The 12,504-nt window shown below is 35.2% G+C and overlaps 1 protein-coding gene across 29 annotated transcripts in view; it reads right to left on the bottom strand.

Annotated features, from left to right (window-relative positions):
* The window catches only part of MYT1L (myelin transcription factor 1 like), a 330,562-nt gene that overhangs the window by 307,519 nt on the left and 10,539 nt on the right, over window positions 1-12,504 (bottom strand). Inside the window, exon 2 of one of the 29 annotated variants that reach the window (XM_083829894.1) lies at window positions 21-124. The exons of 26 other annotated variants lie outside the window; for them this stretch is intronic. The gene's annotated coding sequence lies outside the window, so the exon portion shown is untranslated. Of the gene's footprint in view, window positions 1-20; window positions 125-6,900; window positions 12,500-12,504 lie in introns of those variants that run through there. 2 more of the 29 variants (XM_083829871.1, XM_083829866.1) reach the window with 2 other exon arrangements.

Here is a 12,504-nt window from a genome sequence, read left to right as displayed (position 1 = left end):
TATAATATGAGCACTCCTACCTCAGTTTTATTTCCAAATTGTATTTACTGAAGTGCACACCTCCTTATTTTGTCCCACTCCTCTGGACCTTATGACTTTTTTCATAATTTCTATTTCTGTTATTCTGCAAAAGAGTTCAAAATGGAAAGGACTTATTTGGCCATCCATTGTCTCTTTCCATTGGTGTTGACTTGTTTCCTACTGTATCTTTTCTAACTTGAAATTCAAGTGTGATCTTATGATTAAAAATAAAATCTGCTTTTCCCAGTAATTTTCCAGAACAGAAAAATGAGTTAGGTATTTTAAAGATATTTTTCACTGACACCGGACTTCAGTTTTGCATTTTCCTCCCACCTTTCTGACCTGTGCATATGTTGTGGATTCCCTTTCACCACCTGATCCAACAAAAGAGTCAGCTCTTGACTCTAGGGACTTTTCTATCCCCAGTGACATGTTGGAGATGCCAGAAATAAAATTACCAATCAGAGCAATAAAGGGTGAAGTCAGCACAGTCATAGCAGCATACTCTATCTGGGCATTGGATCATTATGTTGAAACAAAGTTAGAGAACATGATTTAAATGCACTTATTTTTTTGCATAGCCTCTCACATCTTTCTGCAATACTTCCATACTACTCTGCAGACCGAATATTAGATCTTATTATGGCTCTCCTGATTCAAACCCCTTTGAGCAGAGGATTAGACTGGATTTCCAGATGTCCTTTCCACCCCAAATTTTTCCATGATCCTGCCAATTATGTACATGATACAGTCTCTGTATCAAAATAAACTCCTGGATGAGACATCAACTACTAAGACTACCAGTCAAAAACAGTGTTTTATTTTTGTCATCTAAGCAAATAAAACACTGTTTCTTCTACATTTCTTAAATTCTTAGATCAGAATACACACTTTGAACATTTCATTAAGCCATATTAGATAAAAATGTTTTGTGTCACTTTTTCATAACATGCTCTTAATAATCAACTCTTTCTCAAATAAAGCTTACTACAAAACACAATAGGAGTGAAACATGAATTATGTTTTATTCAACTAACTGAATTGCCTATCTTGGTACATTTCTGGTCCTTTTGAAATTCCATACTCAAGACTCTTACCAGAGTTTTAAGGGAAGAAACAGAAAAAGAAAAAAAAAAAAAAAGGCGGTGGGGAAGAATCTTGTTTTCAGCTACACTTTGTACCTCCTAAATCCTCTATTCCAGCAAAACCAGCACAAAGTGAGTATAATAGAAGTACTGATCTACAGGGCCACATCTCCTTTGGGACTACTATCCAACCTGAAGAGATTAAAGCAAGCTCAAGTATATTTGCACACCTTGCACCCATACCTGATCAATTTGATGTGATGGAGACATACTCTTACTGGCTTATTAATAAATAAGTAGATGACAGAAAGGATGGAAAATTTGTTGAGTAGAATAAAGATGTAATCACACCCCGCCACCCAGTTCATCAGCCAAAGGCTAGTAAAAAGACTGATCTAACACTTTTGTGCCTGTTATTCTTTTACAATTTACTTCCCAGCTGGCATCATCAAACTGAAATCCCTTCAAGCTGTAGGGTCTGTCACAGTTGTAAGAAAAAAAAAATCAAACACAATATCATAATTTTTATGATGATCAGGGGAACCTGTACTTATCTTCCCTTCTAACTTTCTTTTTCTTGCTGGCCCAGAATAACTTTTAAAATATATATATACAGTTATATATATATATATATATAATAACAATTGAAAGAAAAGGGCAAAAGGATCAAGATAACAGTTCCCCGCAAAGCAGTGTACTTTACATGCAAAGTTATCTCTAATTTGCAAAAACATTCCACAAGACAAAGGAAAATGCATGATGTTACACAAGCAATGAACTGTATCCAAATCTATTTTCTGTATCTCTACTATGTAGTGACAAGCCAAGAAATTCTATAACTGCAAGTGAAGTTCAAATGATTACAGTTATCCTATTGAAAATAATTTTTTGACCATGCAAGCCCAAGTTGAGAGAATGGTGTGCTCTGATGTCTCCTAACCAGAGACGTGAGGCTTTCAGCAGTGCCTGCTGAGTACTTTGAAAAACAAGCCACTTTGTACCACACAAATTCTTCCAATTGCAGTTTAAGAAAGATTTTGACATATAAGATGAATTTATTTATTCTTGTTAATTTAAAATCAGATGGTTGGCAAGTCATAGTCATATGAGTTCAATGGGATTATTTGATTTAACCAAAAGTATTTTGGGTGTAATTGTAGTTGACTGTGCAATATAAGTTAAAAAAGTACCCCCAAGATAGAAATTTTCTAATAGAAAATCAGACTACTTTATTTTGGAAGGAAAAATATTCTGTGCTTTTTTTTCCCCATTGTTGTCACATTTACATTTTTTATAACAAGAACTCATAAATTTATTCAGTTTTAATGAAGGTTTATTTTATTATGTCTTGAAACTTAATTTAGTGAACCTGATATTTGACTTGCATGCCTAGACCTTGATTCTGTAGACATTTAAATTTAACTTCAAAGCAACAGATGAACTCCTATTCCAAGGTGAGTACATCATTCAAGAATCAGGATCATATTCTGCTATGATTGTCCATAAACAGCCATCTCGTTTTCTAAATCATGATTCCTCCCAATATACCTAGAAGGCATCTGCAATTATTAATAAATAATGTAGGAGGTTCTCAAGATTTGCAGCAATGTATTCAAACTTGTGTATTGTCTTGTATGATGCATATAAGTGTTTATGTACTTAAAGCAGTTGCATGCTCTTCATTTGCATGCAGATTTTTTTGAATTATATCAGTAAAATCTCTGTGCAGAGTTCAAGGAAGCAAAAAAGCTTCAAGTAAGATGAAGGAAAAGTGGCGACAACTGAATATATTTAAAAGATTATTTTCCAGAAGTAGTCAGGATCTTACCACAAATGATTACAAATCTAAAAGTCATGCACAGTAAAGAGAAAGGTTGATTAATATAGATATCCCATCCCTTTCAGTTTGATACTGTTTTGATCATCAGTGTTTCAGGCACTTGTAAACAGGTACAGAAACTTTCCTCTGGAGAGGACAATAAAATATTTCTTGGCTTATGTCATGGGTGTGATGCCTCCTGAGGAAAGATTGTTTTCAGGCTTACCACAACCAAGATTTTTGTTAATCAAAAAATTACTTACAGAAGTGACATGCCAAAGTCAGACCTTCATTTGGGCAAAATGTTAAAGCAATCAATAATTCAACTGATAAAGCACTGGTTAATAATTATATTTTAAATTTAATTGCTTGGAAAGCAATACTGGAATAGTGTATAGGTTAAAATCTCACAAATCTAGAAACTAGTACACAATGCATCATTCCCCTGAAGAAATTACGAATGACTTCAGTGGGACTAGGATTAAGCCACTGGCTCTGGGAAAGTATCCATGCAAATGTATTGTCTCCTTGTTCTAACATAGCTGTCTGGCAAATTCTTTTTACTGTTACCATGGCTCTAACATTTTGATGTTTCAGCAGAAAAATAACAGTTAAGTGTATGTGTGAACACTAGCTGAGACATTTTTAGTCATTTTAGGGTTATAGTTAACAGTCAGGTCAAAGCTTCTCCTTCAAAAAATGTTAAGCTATGATCTGAAATCTGTAATGCTCATATCGGAAAAGTCATAATATGTAACAACTATATATTTGTCATGAAAGCAGCTACTGATTCTGCTTTCTCAGTTTTCAGTCCTCTATGTTTATTTATTTGTTTTCTTTTTATCCCTCAGCTGGCCAAGACAAGGGACAGGTGGAATCTTGTGACTTATTTGCAAGGGTGAGTAAGAAAAGGCTTTTTTCTCTTATAGCCATTTGATTTTAAGTCCAGCCTACGGTAGAAACCTTTCCAAGAAACAGTTGTGCCGCTCTACAGCTCTTGGGAATGCCTTTTTTTAAGAATTCATGCTACATTGAAGGTCTTTACAAACACAGCGTTCTCCATAAATGATTCCACTAGACAAAGCTATGTTGGAATTCTGGATAGTTAATGCAGTTTGCAGAAATTTGGAGGCAATGCAATGTGGGATCCCAGCATTCTGCCCAAGGAATTTTTAGAGTTTAGGTCCAGCTTCCTCAATTCTTATTTCCTTGTGCTTTTTCTTTTACTTTTGTGTGTGTGTGTGTGTGTGCCCGCAAACACCCCTTCTTTTTTCTTAACATCCCAATTTTCATGCTCACGTTATACTTCCAGTTTTCCATACTCATTCTATAACATCAGAAAGATACACAAACCAATGGAGTTCTTATGTCTGTTACAGAAGGCAGCACCTATCTTCTCTGCATGTGTAGAGCTTAAATTTAATCAGCAGATTTTTCAAAAAAGAAAGAAAATTAAAGAAAAGCAGATGATGGAGGCAAAAACTAAAAGTTGCCACAAAGTACAGGTATTTGCCTGCTGGGTAAACACAGTCAGATTTTTAGCCCTTGGAACACTCCTACCATGGCCAATAGAAGAAGCTAAGCTTTTAGATACAGGAGAGTGTAATTCCAGCTCCTGTAATTGTGTGCTGAGAACATACTAACCTTCCAGTGAAATGCCTAAAAATCAAAGGTATTTGCATCCTAGAAAACTAGAGGCATACTGGCTCTGGGAATCTGTAAACCCTGATTGCTTCCATTGTTTAGCATTTTGGTGTTGAAAACTCTGTAATAAACATGATTATTGTAAAGGTGTAAGGGCTGATAATCTTGCGAAGTGTGGGAACGCAAAAAAATAAATTAGTAGGCAAGACATCCCATTTCTGCTTCTCTTAACTTTCATCTGCATAAACACAAATGACACTTCTGAGTTTTTGAATTAAGCGATGATGGCTCAATAACTGCAGTACAATTATGAAACCTATGTAAAGCTTGCATTTTTAGGAATGCTTTTGCAGTGCAGTAATGCAAAGACAGTTTTCTAAACCACAATATTTACAATGATACAGTTATTTTATTAACCATAGTTCTCAATAAATAAATAAATAAATAAATAAAACACCACTCTATCTTTTCTTTCCTAGCTCCTGAAGTGTCATCTGGAAATAAAGATACAGTAATTGCCCAACGGCTTCTGATGTAAATTTGGTAAATTAAAAAATACCTCTAAAACAAAAATGAAGATGTTTTCAGTGACAGTAGAGAAACTGGAGAATCTGAACATGAAAAAGCAATTATAGGAGCCAATCTGAATATAACTTCTAGAAGCTTCAGAAGCATACTCTCATATGTGTTATTGGCAACACTGCTTTGGATCTGCTTGTTCTGCTCTTTGAGTAAGCTATACTTATGACTGCTAAAAAAATTAGTTTCAAGTTATCCACATTTTGCTGAATATGGTGACAAGAACACATACAGAAAAAGAGAATTCCATATCAGTTTTTTAAGCAGGAAAAATACATCACAGTCTTCACAAAATAAAACTTTATTAACCATAACAAACATACAAAATGACAAATAAGAAGTGCAGGGTGCGTGAGTCATTAACATATGTGCACTCCTGTCATATGCCCTTGTTTTCCACTAGAGTTGGTTGGAAGTAAAACTGTGGCAATCTGTGCTGGCTCTTGGGCAGGTAGGAGGTAAAGAAAGAAGGTATATAGGATGAGATCTAGTCTACAGAACTGTTTATGAAGCACAATGGCTTCAAGGTACACTGTTCAAGTGTGCCTTTCCTCCAGACTGTTGTGTCACCAGGGCCAAACAGAACTATGGAAAAGATCTATCTTTTTCTTTCCTTTCTTTCTTTTCTTTCTTTCTCGTTCTTTTTTTTTTTTTTTTCTTCTAATTATCATCTGGTACTTCTCAACCAAGGTCACCGATAAACATCAACAATAAAACAAAACAAAAAAATATATTATTGGGTTGGAAAGGCCATAGATAAAAACTTCCACCTTTTTCCCATACATATGTTTTCTCATAAAATATGAAATGGGTCAGACTTGTGATGGACAATTCAGAAAGCTGGCATCCAGTGCATGGACTGCCATACATACCAGCTGTAAAATCATGGCAGTAAGTGTGACTGAACAGGCAATGGTCTGTTCATAAATTGCTGAGGTCCTGAGAAGGTTCTTCAGAGCAGATAAACCCACACATGTTACCAGCCTCTATGCAACAAGGCCTTCTCCAGAGCAGATGAAGGTGAGGCAGTATAACTGTAAAAGGAGAAGCAAAACAGGCCTTCCTAGAAACTCACTCTCAAAGTTGAAAGAATACATGCTGAAAAATGCTGACAGGGTCATGAAGGTAAAAGGGGATGTTCATGCAAAGATCAACCTGAAAATCCACTAATGGAATGAATAGCTGTTACTGTTTAATTCAGTGAGCAAGTTCTCTGAACCAGCAACAAAATCTATCTACTTTCTTTCCCTGAAAAAATAATGTTTTGAGTTTGGTTTCCTCTCAGAAAGTGAGGGACTGCATGTACATGCAGTTCATACTACATGTCTACATTTCATTCACAAAAAACAGTTTTGGTGACAAGACTGTTTGCAAATAGTCTTATGTTTCCAATCTACCTTAATGGAACGCTAAGATATATGTTTCAATGCCATTGGTTTTACTCCTGTGTGCAAGGAATTGATCATTAGAATCTAAAAAGACTACATGACCACACATATTTGTGTATATTTGTGTATATTTGTGTACATTTATGAATAGCAGGTGTGGTCTATTCATCTTATTTATATTTGTCACTGACCGTCCATATGGAAATGTTGTTAAAATAATCTGTCTATTTGAATGGCATGTTATTTGTTCACTGTCCCCATATGGTTAGATACCATTTTGAGAGATGGGTGGAGGAACTGAGAAGTGATGAGTTCTTAAGGTTGTGAAAGAACTAGCAGAAACAGTATATGTGAATAAACCTACCTGAGCTTTCTCAGCTTTTCCAACTGGTCTGTGGTTTCATGAAGTACTCCCGACTTCCATCCAAGTACACTTCCTGACTTCTCTATGTCTCCCTTTTCAACAGGCTTGTTGTATATATCCATTTCTGAAGTTCTTTTCTTCTCTTTTTTGAGGTCATATGTCCAATGGTCATGGAGTTCTCATTTTTGTTAGCATCAAATTCTGTGTATTGGTCAATAGGATCTCATTTTTCCACTAGCAGCTTCCTTTTAATTGAACTTGATTCTCTTTCCCTGGCATGACATCGTTACTCATTGCTCTTATCACAGCCTCCGTATCTTTTACTTGCAATGTCCAAAAATCACCTTAATTCCTGTGAGAATGCTACAGCCTGACCTGCACCTACTATCCCCAAGGACTGAAGAAGTATGATACTTTCCCGGAATACAGAGATCCAGTAACTCCACACAGAGAAATGCCTTAAGCTCAGGCAGGTCCAAACATGTTGAGTAATTTAAAAGGTCAAAAGAAATGTTCTTTTTTTTCATCATTGGAAAATAGAGTTTGAGATTGGGAGCAGGATGGTCACAGCCAAAGGGTCAGAACATTATGAAATTGTTGATGAACTTACTAAGTTTGTTTGTCTAAGTAAACAAGTAGTACACAACCTGTGCAGGCATCTTACCATTACTGGAATAGTCATTTTATTCTGTCTGTGAAGGTAGTTCAACTTGACCCATGTAAACTCTGTTTACTAACAAGACCCAGAATGGACTTTGTGTGTGCACGGACTGAAAAAATATGAGCCTTACTTTGTAGTAGTCAGCTCCAAGTTTATTTTTTATTTATTTATTTTTTTAATCAAACTATGCTGCATAACTAAGTCACTGCAGAAATACCATTCTGGATTCATTACTTGCCTTAAACATACCAAAAGCACTAAAAAGATGCACAGAAAAAAAAAAAAAAAGCCCTGCACTCAACCTTACCATTTCCTATGACATAACAGTTTTATTTCTTACTATGGACGTGCCCAGAAAACAATCCTAGATATTTATGGATGAGATATGACTGTCACAATGTATGCAAAGTTTTTATAAACATAGTTTCTTATTCAAACGTGGGCCTTTTCCCCTTCAGACAGCAGAGGAATTTCTAATATTTCTGAAAATATGCTACTAAAACAAATAAAGATTGCTTTTTTTATAGGCTGGATGGACATAAAGTACTTGAAAATTCAGAAAATTAAGACATTTGATTCAACATCAAATCCTGAGGAAGGAGAAAAGAAATAAATGGAATAGCAACTGACTCGTTTTATCACAAGAGGCTTGGGGAACCCCTTCCAAGGGTATTCCCTGATCCTTACGTGATAGAATGTCCCTGCTGCAGCACTGAGAGGAATGCCAGCACATTTACTCCAACAGAAAGAACAATCACTCTCTAAAGCTTACCCACATAGCAAATCTTGGATATCTTCTCTTCCTGCATTTTGGCTATTTTATTTGAACTGAGAAACTGTTCAGGAAGTGACAAAAATGGACTGGGTTAAATGCTGTAACATGATACTTATTCACACTACATTAGGCAGAGGTACACTAAAATTAGGCATAAAATTTTATTCCCTTGGTAATATTCTCTAGTACTGGCTAGAGACAGGAGGACAAAAAGGAATTTCCCCTGGAAAAATAAAACAAGTTATTTATATGTAACATAAATACTTGTGGCATTACGCCTCTCTAGTATCACCATTTCTATCTATGCGTGTGAAACATCACTAGACTAGGAAAAATAAGCCACCCATTGACCAGCCTAAAGGCTCTTTCGAATGGTTCAAATGGTAAATAAACTTATTACTTAGAAAAATATGAGACAGAGAGGGGATGTTTTCTTGTGATTTTACTGGATCTGCATGAGAAATGTGTTTGGCCTACCACTCTATGAAAAGATATTTCAGGCCTGATCCAAAGCTCATTGCTGTCTTTCCATTGGGGTCAGGATCAGCCTCATGTAAAGTAGGAACAAAACAGCAGCCTTCTTAAAATCTATCGTGAAAATAATTAAAAAATAATAATAATAAAATAAAAAAATAAAAATAAATAATGTTACTTTATACTGATTCTTTTCACCACTGCAACTAGTGACAGACAGCACTTGCCAGATTCAGACTGAAGCAGCTGAAGTTTTGCCAAGTGAACATACATTCATAGTATACCATGTCCTTTTTAATCAACTTCCTGATTAAAAAATGTCATGCTGACATGAGGTATGAGAGATGTACACTTTTAATACTTCACAAAATAGGAGACCTCAGTACTGGTTATGCTGAAAATATCTGTGATCTTACAGATGTTTATGAGTTTGCCTGGTGCAGAGCTATAATCAATTTGCTTATGCTGGACCCTCAAGATACAGAAAACATATCCTGAAGGAAACTGGTTTCTGAAACCAATTGCCCACATGCATTAGGCAGGTGGGAGTTTCAGCAAACCAAAGGGTCTGCTGGCAGACGCAGCATTGATTTCTTAATGTTTTCAACCTACCAGACAGTTCTATACCAGACCTGATTTGATGGATCTCTATGGGGTGCCCTGCAGCCTTGATTATTTCCACAACCAAGTTGGCTAGTTCTGTTACTTAGTGACTGTGTTCCACATCTGCATCTTCAATGCAAACATATTGAACTAGTATGTACACTGCAAATCTGATCTGAGATCAGATTTTAAATCCAATCTAATAATAACATTTACGGTTTTCCTGACTAAAAGTATTATCCCTTTTAAAGGATCAAAAATCTTATTGTGCTTTTTGTCTGTATGTCTCCACACCCTACTCCCCCTCCCAACACAAGACATTCCCCCTTCATTTCAGTTTCATCACATTTTTCTGCTTTTTCCTCTACGGTTAAAATAGTCAGAGTTGTTCTAATAATAAATAAATAAATAAATACTGTGAAGGATTCTAAAGAGATAATCTTTGTCAACAGCCTACAAAAGCTTTGATTTGTTCTCCTTGTGACTTTTTAATCTAGGATGTATGGAGATGATGCAATTTTGTCTGCACCCATTTTCATTTCATAGAAATCTGACTTCATTTCTGTTTAAACCATTATTGATAATCTTATTAGAATTGTTAATGACTCCTATTATGAGAAAGAAAAGGTCAGTAAGTAATCTACAGCCATAAAGTTTTCTTGCACTATACTATCAAAAACTTCGTGTCTTTGTTGAAGGTTGATCAACATGATGCAAACGTCTATCAAGTTCAGACAAGATGATATTAAATTCAGTATTTCCATAAGGATAGTTTTCAGTATTGCATATGTATTTAATATCAAAGTACTTTTCCACCACTGAATCTCTCAACAAAACAATTACTGTGCTCAGAGTTGATCAAGAAATAGGTTTTATCACAGAGAACTTTGTTTTATAAATGAGCTTGTACTATGCATTTTAAAATGAAATGCCCATGCTGATTTCCCATGGAAATGCTGATGGATGTGAATTAAATTTTCATTCTTTTCAAGTCTACATAAAGCCTGGCTCGTACAGAAGAACAGTTCTCAAAACCATACATTTTTTTGACATTCATATGACAAAGTTTCTATGCCTGGCTAATAAATCCCCATATATCCATTTGCATGTATGTGCAATCAAAATAGTCTTTGCGTATCCTATTCATCATCTCAACATAAAAATTAAACAAAAAATAAAAGAAAAAAAAGACCTTCAGAAATGGACCTTAACAAATCTGGAGAAATAATACACCTTTGAATACACTGAAGTAGCTCCTCTTCTTTCTTAATTGTCTTTGTCTCCAAACACACACAATTCTATAATATGTAAGATACAAGACTGTAGACTAAAACAACAGTCATACTTTGAACTAAGAATTACTATGATAAAACCAATGCCCTTTTAAAAAATGTGGGTATATAAATGGGTATTTAAATCTAAAACAAAGAAACCACTTCAAATATTTAGTATTTAACTATTGCCCTTGTTGGTTGAAATAATGGGGTGGGAAAAAAAAAAAAAAAAAAAAAAAAAAAAAAAGAACATTGCCTCTCCAGAAAGTTCAGACTGCAAAATACACGCAAAATTGAATCCTACTCCAGTTTGTTTAAAATGTGCTGAATTCTGTATTCACTCACTGTGATCGTTTACTATTCTCTTTGTTTCACTTGACAAATCCCTGTAATTTTTTTTTAAAAAGTCATTACTTCCCCCCCCCCAAGGAAAAAATCTTCTTTATTGTATACAGTCTCACATCACTCTGTATTTCTAATGTTAGGAGTGTTATGTTGCCACCTCAATTGTTTTTAAATGTGACATATTGCAAACAAGTATACACATATACATTCACCAGACAACATCACAGCAACCAAGTTTAACCTTATCATTCCAAACTTGAAGAACGTTGAGAAATCAGCAGAAGTACCTGCTAACTGTCTACAAAGGGTTAACGGCTTATTCCAAGATTTTTTTTTGTTGTTTGCAGTGACATGACAAAGACTTTTATTCGTTTTCTAATTTTTGAAAATAAATTATTATGTGAATCTGAAATGTTTATTAAAAAAAAAAACAGGAGAAGAGAGGTAAATAGAGGTAAAAATGAAATACTGTTTGGAACTATATACTGTTGTTCTCCAAAACAACGTAATTAATAGTACAAAACCCCCACACCTCTAAAATGGAAGACAATCAGTCATGGAATTGTTCTAAAATAGTCAAAAAAGCTGCATAAAGACAATAAAAGGATAATCATTTCTACTTAACCCCAACCTTAACTGCAGTTTCAAAATTAGGTCAGTTAAAATGAAAATCACCATTTTAAAGGAGATTAAGAATCACTAAAATTGGATAAAAACATTCCTTAATGACTATACAGAAAAAGCAAATGTTTCTAAATGTTAAAGCACCCCATATTTTATATACAGCATCTGAATTATATAAGAAATGCCTGTCAGTGGATGCTCTGTTCAGGAAGTGGGATTCCGGTCTGACTCAGTGTTATTATCTGGCAAAATATATGTTTTTCAAATATAGCTTGTTTATATTCTTCTTTTGTTTTCTCCCTTCAACAAAGAAGCCTCCATAAAGACATATATATATTGGAGATATCTGGAGCTGAGAGACTCAGTTGTAATTTGTCGATCAATAACTTCAGTTTTTAGAATTACTAGTGAGTTTGTGTTAAATAAGCATTTTTTCCCCCTCTTTTCAGCCACGAAAATACATACCATGCCAATCAAAACTAATCACATCAGGGTTTTCATTGAAACAGTAGCTGTTAATTTTACAGGTCTACCCATATTGTTCTGGAAAATAGGAAGCAGAATTCTGAAATTTCCAGCAGTCATTCTTAAAACAACAGCTACTGAGGGCTCGATCCTGTTTTCGCTGGAAGCAATGTCAAACTCCCCGCAGACTTCAGTGAGAGCAGGATCGGGCCCTGAGCTGCTCAGCTTCCTCCAGCTCTATGCACAAGAGGACGTGTTGAGGAGCTGGGGTGGGAGAAGTACAAAACCCGGCTATTCTTTTGTTAACTGCCCAAAGAGTTGAACTTTCCATCACTTTGTGAACAACAACAAAGTGCCCTGCAAGCAACAACAGTGACAAAAGG

This window comes from Anser anser (genome assembly GCF_964211835.1).
Source record: "Anser anser genome assembly, chromosome: 3".
NCBI classification, from domain to species: domain Eukaryota; kingdom Metazoa; phylum Chordata; class Aves; order Anseriformes; family Anatidae; genus Anser; species Anser anser.
This window is presented reverse-complemented; position numbering and strand designations above follow the sequence as displayed.